Consider the following 9808-nt stretch of genomic DNA (forward strand, 5'->3'; position numbering starts at 1 on the left):
CTTTTTTTTTTTTTTTTAAGTTCTTGTCCTTTATTGGATAAGGGCTGAGAGAAGCAGACAGACCAGTAGACCAGTTGGACATACTAGATGGGTGTGCGAGGTCAAAGTGCTACCCGAAAGCCAGCCAACCCACACTACCCTGAAATGAATGCTAATTCCCTTCAAACTGTGGGCATCCGATTCACACACAGCCTCTTCCAGGGATAAAAGAAGGGGTTCTTGTAAAGCCTCTTCTTTTTTCTTTTTCTTTCTTTCTTTCTTTTTTTTTTTTTTTTTTTTTTGTTTTGAGACAGAGTCTTGCTCTGTCACCCAGGCTGGAGTTCAGTGGCCAGATCTCAGCTCACTGCAACCTTCGCCTCCCAGATTCTTCCGCCTCAGCCTCCTGAGTAGCTGCGACTACAGGTGCCTGCCACCACGCCCGGCTAATTTTTGTATTTTTAGTGGAGATGGGGTTTCACCATGTTGGCCAGGCAGGTCTCGAACTTCTGGCCTCAACTAATTTGCCCACCTGGACCTCCCAAAGTGATGGTGGGCGTGAGCCACTGCCACCCGGCAGCTTCTTGTTTTCTTCCCTCTACCATGGAGACAAGTTCTGGTTTTCCTAGGACAACTAGCTCTAGTCACAAAGATCTCTTCAGTGATCAAGCATGGTGGAGTGGCAGAGTGAGTGTTCCGAAAGGATAAGTAGAACAGGAGTCTTCCCCAGGCCCCATTACAACCTCAGTACCTGTGAATGGCATCCCCAGCCCAACCAGAAGTTGACAAAGAGGCACGTACCTGGTGAAAAGATACATATATTTAGAACTAGCCAGCTGGACTCAGTTTAGATGACCCCAATTTTGTTGGCAATATCCCAGTTTTGTTGGGTCAGCAACAAAGTTGATCCCAATTTTGTTGGCAATATCCAAAGCATTGTAATCAGGAGCCAGTGGAGCTTATGCCTTCTTCCTCCATCAGGCCTAATCAGGGCATTGACCTTGGCCACATCAGCATCATAAAGCTTCTTCACAGCCTGTTTAATCTGGTGCTTGTTGGCTTTAACATCCACAATGAACACAAGTGTGTTGTTGTCTTCTATCTTCTTCATGGCAGACTCAGTGGGCAGAGAAAACTTGGTGATAGCATAGTGGTCAAGCTTGTTTCTCCTGCGAACGGTCTTCTGAGGATATTTGGGCTGTCTCCAGAGTCGCAGTGTCTTGGGCTGTGGGAAGGTGTTGACATACAGACCTTTTTGTTTGTGGCTGTGGACACCTTTCAACACTGCCTTCTTGGCCTTCAAAGCCTTCGCTTTGGCTTTGGCTTTAGGAGGGGCAGGAGCTTCCTCCTTATCTTTTTGTGCCATCTTGTGGAAAGGGCACTCCCATTCTTTACTGTGAAAAAAATCCAAATATACAGGTAATAGATATGCCTTTTCATAATACTATTTGAGTAAGTTGCAGACATCAAAATGCTTCACCCTAAATAATTCAGCGTATCTCTCCTAAGAATGAGGACATTTGCTTCATAACCACAGTATCATTCCACCTATGAAAGCATCAATTCCCCAATATCACTTAATAGCCTGTTTTCAAGTTTCCATGATGTACAATCATGGAATGTCTATAACAGCTGTTCTTTTCTGAGCTAGGATACTACCTACACTAGTGTGTTGCATTTATGTATTATATTTAAATAAGAAGCAATATAAAGTATTCGCTTGCTATTTTCTATGCATATCATACAGATATTATAAAGAGACAGATGTTTACAGGATGTTTTTCATTGAGAGCTGGTGCTTTAGAAAAGCGTATTTCTGTGTACACCAGAAAAGTCTAGGAGGATGTCTTTTAACACAACATTGACAGTATAATTGAAGCTGTATTAATTAAACAGTAACATTTGTACTTTGTTAACTCCTGGAATACTACATCAACTTTATGGATTATGTTGGAATCTCTGCTCAACGTGACTTCTAAAGTGTAATTGGTTGGTTTTTTTCTAGACAATGGAAAGAAGCTGTTTAGTATAATAATTTATATCACTCCAGGCAAAACCTCTAGCTTGCCTTGCTTCACCTTACAAAACAAAATGAACATTGCACCCTAAGCATTTTACTCCTGGTTTAATTTTAGATCCTGGCCTGCTGAATTGGGCTTTATTTGTCCTTCCCTTTTATGCCACCCCTAGGAAGTCAGACATTCAGAAAATAATAACTATTTGTCTTCTAAGTTGTTACTTAATGTTTACATAAGAAGCAATTTAAAATATTCCCTTGCTAATTTTTGTACATATCATTGACCTTCTTCCTTACCTGTATTGTTCATTAATTCTGTCAAGAAGAGGGACAGATTTACACAATTCCCTAAAAGTGACTAGTGGCCAATGTATTTTTTTTCTTGGAGACTAGTACTGTATTAAATAGGATTATTTTAACATTTCATAAAGTATTAGGTGCTACTTAAATTACTTCTGGGGAACCACATTTAAAACAATTTTAGCATTGTTTTAAAGTAAGTTCTGTAATCAGTACCATCCTTTTTTCTTCTAGCTCTAGTTTTAAAAGCAGAGGACTAGAGGACTCATTACTAGAGTATTTTTAATTCAGTGTATATTTATAGTGGCACCTGTGGAATTCAGTGGTGAAATTAAGTAATTTGAAATCTAAGCTGTTGGAACTCCAAATTATTTTGAGCCTTAAAAGAATGTGATTATGGGGCCTGAAAAGCAGCTATATCCTAGGCAGCTGTAACCAGGCAGCTGTAAACTTTGTTTCTCTGATTATAGACCTTCTTTCTTACCTGTATTGGTTTGTAAAATGTTGTAAATGACTGAAGAGTGTCAGGGAAAACCTCTCCCCTCTCCATTGTTGATCTTCATTATAGATTAGCCTCCCTCTTACCTTTCTCACATGAAGACTTAATAACTATCTCTTTATCTCAAGATGAAATGTTAAATACACTCTTTTAAATTGGAAACAAAATTAAAATCCTCTATAAAGAAAACAAGCTGTATGGAAAAGAAAACAAATGAATTAATGTGTTGTAATTCTCAAACCAGCCTTGTATAGAAAATGTTGTGATCCTGTTAAATTTCTTTGTCTTCTTCCTATAAAAGCAAGAACTTACTTTTAACTTCAGAGCACTGACCCCATTTCTGTGGAGTCTGCGTGAGCTGGAATGGCTATTAACCAGCTTTTCGCTTGAATAAACTCTTTAGAACACGATTCTGACCCTTTTCATTATTTCAGGTTGAACACAGCTAAATGCTGCGTTCACTCCCAGTCAAATTAAAATTTGTTTTCCTGATCATTAAGAATCTATAGATAACTACAAATAGCAGTAGATGATCTTGGGCAGCTAAATTCTTTTTTTTTTTTTTTCCTTGAGATGGAGTCTCGCTCTGTCACCCAGGCTGGAGTGCAGTGGTGCGATCTCAGCTCACTGCAACTTCCACCTCCCTGGTTCAAGCAATTCCCCTGCCTCAGCCTCCCAAGTAGCTGGGATTACAGGCACACACCACTACGCCCGGCTAATTTTTTTTTCTTTTTTTTTTGTATTAGTAGAGACGGGGTTTCACCATGTTGGCCAGACTGGTCTCGAACTCCTGATCTCAGGCAATCTGCCCACCTTGGCCTCCCAAAGCGCTGGGATTTTACAGGCGTGAGCCACTGCACTTGGCCTGGACAGTAATTTAACTGCTCTGCTGTTTACTACCTCTCTGACCTTGGAAAATACCCCTCCCAATTCCCCAGTCCCCATACCCTTACACCCCAAAATGACCCTAAGTCTCTATGTCTACTTGCAGTTGTAACATTCTGTTACTCTATAAAAAGGTTTTGGGGAAAAATATATGAAGGGACAGTGCAGGTTACAGGGGTTGTAGGAATATGTTAGACCATGGGTCAGCAAACTAGGAGGGCCAAATCTGATCTGCTGCCTGTTTGTTTAATTCAAACTATTTATTTTTCAGAACACAAAGTCCTCAACATTCATATTATAGCAATACTTTTTTTTATTGTGGCAAAAAACACATAACATAAAATTTACTGTCTTAACCATTTCTAAATGTACGGTTCAGTAGTGTTAAGTATATTCATATTGTTGTGAAACAGTTTGAATCTCTGGACCTTTTTCATCTTGCAAATCTGAAATTCTGCACCTATTAAACAATGACCTCCCCTTCCCCACCAGCCCCTCAGCCTCTGGTATCTACCATTCATCTTTCTGTTTCTATGAATTTGACTACTTCAGAGACCTCATATAAGTGCAATCATACCATTTTTGCCTTTTTGTGACTGGCTTATTTTGCTTAGCATAATGTCCTCAAGGTTCTTCCATGTAGTAGCATGTGACCGGATTTCCTACCCTTTTAAGGCTGAATAATATTCCATTGTATGTTATTTTGACACATTTTGTTTATCCATTCATTCATCAATGGATATTTGGGTTGCCTCCACCTCTTGGTTATTATGAATAGTGCTGTTGTGAACATGGGTGCACAAAAATCTCTTTGACTTCCGGCTTTCAATTCTTTGGATATATTCCCAGAAGTGGGATTGCTGGATCATATGGTACCTCTATTTTTAAGTTTTTGAGAAACTTCTGTATTGTTTTCCACAGAAGTTGCACCCTTTTGCAGTCCTACCAATAGTGCACAAGGTTTCCAGTGTCTCCCTGATCCTCATCAACACTTATTTTCTGGGGTTTTTTGTGTTTTTTTTTTCAGTAAAAATCACAATAGTTGTGAGGTGATATCTCATTGTGATTTTGATTTGCATTTCTGTGATTACTCATGATGTTGAGCATCTTTTAATTTGCTTGTTGGCCGTTTGACTCCATATCATCCTTGGAGAAATGTATATGTGAAAGCAAAACATCGTGGGCCCCCAAACTTATTAAGCTAAAGAGAAAATTCAAGTTGCGAACTGCTTAGGGCAAACCTGCTTCCCATTCTATTCAAAGTTATCTCTCTGCTCATGAGATAAATGAGAATCTGAGTGCCTCCTTTGGAAAGGCTAATCAGAAACTCAAAAGAATGTAGTCATTTGTTTCTTACCTGTGACCTGAAAGAAGCTTGGAGTCTTCCTGTTTTTGCCTCAAGTTGTCCCACCTTTCCAGATCGAACCAATGTACTTCTTCTTTTTTTTTTTTGGAGAGGGAGTCTCCCTCTATCGCCCAGTCTGGAGTGCAGTGGCGCTGTCTCTGCTCACTGCAACCTCTGCCTGCTGGGTTCAAGCGATTCTTCTGCCTCAGTCGCCAGAGTAGCTGGGACTACAGGCATGTGCCACCACGCCCAGCTAATTTTTTGTATTATTTAGTATCGACAGGTATTCACCGTGTTAGCTAGGATGGTCTTGATCTGACCTCGTGATCCGCCCGCCTCAGCCTCCCAAAATTCTGGGATTACAGCCATAAGCCACTGAGCCTGGTCCCGAACCAATGTACTTCTTATATATATTGATTGATGTCTCATGTCTCCCTAAAATGTATAAAAACAAGCTGTGCCCTGACCACCTTGGGCACATGTTGTCAGTACTTCCTGAGGCTGTATTACAGGCACATGTCCTCAACCCTGACAAAATAAACTTTCTAAATTAACTGAGACTTGTCTCAGATTATCTGGGTCCACATCTGTTTGTGTCCTTTGCTATTTTTTAAATCACTTATTTGATTTTTTGTTGTTGAATTGTAGAAGTTCCTTAGGTATTCTGAATATTAACCGCTTATCAGATATATAATTTGTAAATATTTTCTCCCATTCTATAGGTTGCCTTTTTGCTCTGTTGCTTGTGGCCATTGATGTGCAAAAGTTTTAATGTTTGATGTAGTCCCACTTGTGTATTTTTTATTTTGTTGCCTGTGCTTTTAGGGTCATATCCAAGAAAACATTGCTAAGACCAATGTCAAGAAGCTTTTCCCTTACATTTTCTTCCAGGAGTTTTATAGTTTTACGTTTTCACTTATTTTTTAATAGTTTAAATTTGCCTTTTTTTTTTTTTTTCCTGAGACGGAGTCTCACCCTGTCACCCAGGCAGAAGTGCAGAGGTGCAATCTTGGCTCACTACAACCTCTGCCTCCCTGGTTCAAGCAATTCTCCTGCCTCAGCCTCCCGAGCAGCGGGGATTATAGGCGCGCACCACCATGCCCAGCTAATTTTTGCATTTTTAGTAGAGATGGGGTTTCACCATGTTGGTCAGGCTGTTCTCGAACTCCTGACCTTGTGATCCGCCCGCCTCAGTCTCCCAAAGTGCTGGGGTTACAGATGTGAGCCACCGCGCCCAGGTTGCCATGTGTTTTCATAATTTTAAGTTTGCCATCAGTTGTCTTGGTCTGTGAGCTAAGAATGGCTTTTATAGTTTTAAATGATTGGGAAGAAAAAAACAAAAGAAAAATAATATATTGTGACACCTGAAAATTACTTAAAATCCCAGTTTTGTTGGCCCACAACCACACCCATTCATTTACATATTGATGGCTTTTGCACTACAACAGCAGAGCTGAGTAGTTGCAACAGAGACATGACCCGTACTGCCTAAAATATTTACTATCTAACCCTTTACAGAAAAAGTTTATTGAGCCCTGTGTAAAAGCACTTTTCCCCCCAATCTCCTAGTATCTGGCAGGGCAGAAAAAGAAAAGATAAAGTACAGAGTCCAGAACTCAGAACAAGGTTGTATTATCAGTGTTTTTAGTGTTCGCCCTGAGGGAAAGGGATATTTAAGAAAAAGTTTCCCAAACTTTCTCTTCGTATTTTAAAGCAGAGTTAATAGGTAAGAAAATTCTTTTTTTCATTAATTTATTTTTACTTGACAAGTAATAATTGGGAACTATATATTTATGGGGCACAATGTGAGGTTTTGGTCTATGTATACATTGTAGAATGATTCAAAAGCTCATTAACTTACCCATCACCTTACCAACTTATCATTTTTTGTGTGTGTGGTAGGACATTAAAAACCTATTCTTTTAGCAATTTGAAAAATACAATACATTAAGGCTGGGCACGGTGGCTCACGCCTGTAATCCTAGGACTTTGGGAAGCCAAGACAGGCGGATCACCTGAGGTCAGGAGCTCGAGACCAGCCTGACCAACATGGAGAAACTCCGTCTCTACTAAAAATGCAAAAATTAGCCGGGCATGGTGGCACATGCTTGTAATCCCGGCTACTCAGGAGGCTGAGGTGGGAGAATCACTTGAACCCGGGAGGTGGAGGTTGCAGTGAGCCGAGATCTGCCGTTGCACTCCAGCCTGGGCAACAAGAGTGAAACTCCATCTCAAAAAAAAAACTGGAGACCAGTATAGGTCTCCACATTAGAGAATAGTATTCGCAACTGTGGGAGACAGCTGACACAAGAAAATAACTAAAAATTAAACTCCTTTGCTTCTTAAGAGTAGTTTCACATACTGTCATTGTGACACCACATTTTGAATTTCATCTAGAATTTATCAGAAACTGGAAAATACAGGCTAGGCAGATACTATAGTATTTCCATTGTGAGAAAAGTAATATTTGTCTTACTAATAATTGGCCAATTTCTTTCTTTCTCTTTTTCTTTTTCTTTTTTTTTAAACCTAAAAGACTCAGAATATGATCTTCAAAATGTAAAATCTAAGCCCCAGGTAGTTAAACTTGATAACTAATGCTGATTAGTTTGGTGATTTAAAAAATATAAATTAGGGGCCGGGCGCGGTGGCTCAAGCCTGTAATCCCAGCACTTTGGGAGGCCGAGACGGGCGGATCACGAGGTCAGGAGATCGAGACCATCCTGGCTAATACGGTGAAACCCTGTCTCTACTTAAAAATACAAAAAATTAGCCGGGCGACGAGGCGGGCGCCTGTAGTCCCAGCTACTCGGGAGGCTGAGGCAGGAGAATGGCATAAACCCGGGAGGCGGAGCTTGTAGTGAGCTGAGATCCAGCCACTGCACTCCAGCCTGGGTGGCAGAGCAAGACTCTGTCTCAAAAAAAAAAAAAAATATATATATATATATATATAATAGCTTTTTAGAAATGCTGTTTTCCATATGGATTAATATCCACAAAAATATAGGGGAGAGCTTCAAAAGTGAAGGGATTAGTCCACCATCTTTATGATCTATTCCACCTTGAAAAATTCTGTGCCTCCAAGAACATGTGAGTACCCAGCACTAAGATAATACAAGTGAGTGTGCTACTTTTCCTCACAACGATGAATGTTTAGATGTATTTTGAAAATAAAAACAGACAAGAAATTAGTAAAAGAGGAACTACAGTAGCCAATATGTATTTTATGATTAAGAATTATTAGACTTTCAGGCTGGATGTGGTGGCTTACACCTGTAATCCAACCCTTTGGGAGGCCGAGAAAGGAGGATGGCTTGAGGCCAGAGTTTGAGACCAGCCTGAGCAACATAGCAAGACCCTGTCTCTAAAACAAAAACAAAACAACACAAAACCATTACCCAGGCGTGGTAGTGCACACCAGCTACTCGGAAGGCTGAAGCAGGAGAATTGCTTGAGCCCAGGAGTTCAAGGTTACAGTGAGCTCTGATCATGCCACAGCACTCCAGCCTGAGCTAAAGAATGAGACCCTGTCTCTGAAATAAATAAATAAATGATTAGACTTCAGTTCTAATCTTTGTTAATTAGCTTATCCAGAGAAATTCATTGCTAAATCAACCAGGAGAATTTTGAGAAAACCCACCCTGGTTTTCTCCATTGAGAAAGGATCCCACCTATACCTAAGTCATTCAAAAATATGATTTGTGTGAATCTTCATGGAAAGATGCCACTTAGGAAAAATCACTCATTGTTTTGTTCTCTTAGATTTTTTTCTAGCATTCCCATGTTGCTGAATTACATAGTTATCGTAGGATTGGAACTTAGAAAAAAGAACCAGACATTTTTCAAAATCTGAACACTGAAGACTGACTGTTAATGTTGAAGGCATTAAATCTTGTTTATCCTTCTCACCCCAGCTAAGCAAATAAACTATTTCATGAATGTTGAGGCCCTCAGATAGCTATTGCTGTCCTCATGATTTGAGAGATTAATTGGTCTTCTTTTTAGATTCAGCCTACTGCCCAAAGAACCTGGACTCAATTCCTTCCCATTATGGTGATTTGTTTGTGCTGTTTGGTTGGATGTGGCCACCTCTGACAATTGTTGCTATTTGTGGCAGTGAGTGTAGGTCTGGCCAGGCTTGCCACTCACATGTACAGGACCCGGGATAAGAGTACTGAGCCCACATGCCACATGTCTAGTTATTTAAAGGGAATAAAGCAGGCTGAACAACTGTTAAGTGCAAGATATTTGGTCCTCCTACCTTGACAGATATACCTTCATAAGGATAGACTGAGTTCTCAGACTTCAGAATTTGTGTCTTCAAGGCTTTGTCCTGTTCAGTGGCAGCCTGGAACTTATCCATGTAGACCCTTCCCATTGTCTAAGTTCAGCCTGTCTCAGTCTGTTCAGGTTGCTACAACAAAATACGATAAACTGGGTGGTTTACCAACAATGGGGATTTTTTTTCCTTCACAGTTCTAGAGGCTGGGAAGTCCAAGATCAAGGCACTAACTGGCTGGTTCAGTGTCTGGAGAAGGGTCATTTTCTGGTTCATAGATGAATACTTCTCACTGTATCCTCAAATGGTGGAAGGCACAAGGGAGCTTTTGCAGGCTGTTTTTATAAGGGCATTAATCCCCAGTCACCTTTCAAAGACCCTACCTCCTGATACCATCCTCTGTTAGGTTAAGATTTCAACATATGAATTTGGGGGACACAAACATTCAGACCATAGCACCATTTATCCCCAACAAAGAGCTGCCCCTTGGCCATCCCTAGGCCTAGG

The sequence above is a fragment of the Piliocolobus tephrosceles genome, chromosome 8 (assembly GCF_002776525.5).
Source record: "Piliocolobus tephrosceles isolate RC106 chromosome 8, ASM277652v3, whole genome shotgun sequence".
Classification (NCBI taxonomy): Eukaryota; Metazoa; Chordata; class Mammalia; order Primates; family Cercopithecidae; genus Piliocolobus; species Piliocolobus tephrosceles.